This window comes from Cynara cardunculus (assembly GCF_001531365.2).
Source record: "Cynara cardunculus var. scolymus isolate 2C chromosome LG 8, CcrdV1, whole genome shotgun sequence".
Classification (NCBI taxonomy): Eukaryota; Viridiplantae; Streptophyta; class Magnoliopsida; order Asterales; family Asteraceae; genus Cynara; species Cynara cardunculus.
Genome location: NC_037535.1, coordinates 10,652,973 through 10,654,418, shown reverse-complemented (window position 1 = coordinate 10,654,418; position 1,446 = coordinate 10,652,973).

Genomic DNA, 1,446 nt, shown 5'->3' with positions numbered 1-1,446 from the left:
ACCCTGCTGTTTTCAGATATAATATAGGCTTCATCAAACGTAGATTGTTCCATGAAAACTTCAGTATACTGGCGAACCGACATGTTTCCTTGTTCAAGACGAAGGAAATCATCTTCCAACTTTCGAACTGTAGCTTCAGGACAATACTGCATCTTAAACTTTACCACAAATTCTTCCCAAACCATAGTTTTTCAGAATATTCGGGTCTGAACTAGACAGAACTTCCCACCAATATAAAGCACTTGATCTCAAACGAGATACAACAAACATAACTTTATCTTCTTCTGCACTTTACTAATTTGCAGACTCAACTCAATCTCCTTAAGCCARCACATAGCTTTAACAGGATCTCGTTCACCAGAAAATTTAGGAGGTTTACACGCAAGAAACATCTTGATATCTCATCCCTTCTGTTCTGAGTACGCAATAATAGGTACAGATGTATCAGTTATCGGTGTATTAGCTCCAACTTCCTCTTGCTCAGAATTTCTTTCCACATTTGGATCAGTTTGGTTTGTATGTTTCAACAAATTTACCAAACTTTCCTGGAATTTTCCCAACTCAGCTGCCAACATATCTTGAGTAATATAYTCAGGGTCAGAAACATTACGTCCACCCCTAAATCTTTCTTGACCACGGCCAGACATTGCACTTTCTTGAGCCGTCAATTCATGTTCCTGTCTAGTACCTCTACCTCTTCCTCGTCCTCHACTACGACTTCDTKTTTCAATTACATTTTCTGGATTCTCTTCTTGCATAACATTCCTTCTTCCACGACCTCTTCCATAACCAGCAGAAGTTCTTTCAGACTGATTGGGATAATCTGCCATTTTCTCAATACGTAACCTTTTCTGTCACATTTAAACACACATGATTATTCTCATAATCATAACATAGTAACACATAGCACATTTATCCTCATGTCTACTCATATCTCAGATTATATCAATCATATATAATCTACCTTTCTCATAATAGTTTCAGCTATAACATATTCTCATGTTCATAGACCCAGTGAAACCTATTATCTTAACTCTTCACACCACTAGTTTAAGTCTAAGTATTTCGCAAATACCCAGATCCCTTAAACTAAGGCTCTGATACCAACTGTAACAAACCTCATATTCCAAATACATATAATTCACATCATCATTTTCATAATACTAAAATAGTATTATTACAAAACATAGACTATCAAAATGTATCTTTAATACATATGCATAACAAGCTAATATCAACAATTAGACTTTTCCCTTGCCTTTATCTTTCAGAGCACGCTGTCCTGCAAAACAGGTTAATCCAACATCTGAGCGTTAGATTAAAAGGTCTAGTGAGTGTATAATCTCATACAACAATATATATTCCAAACATTCAGTTTAGAATCAAACCTGTTCCAAAACATAAGTATATTTATGTTTCTCGCGGATTACACCGCCATCTCATTCT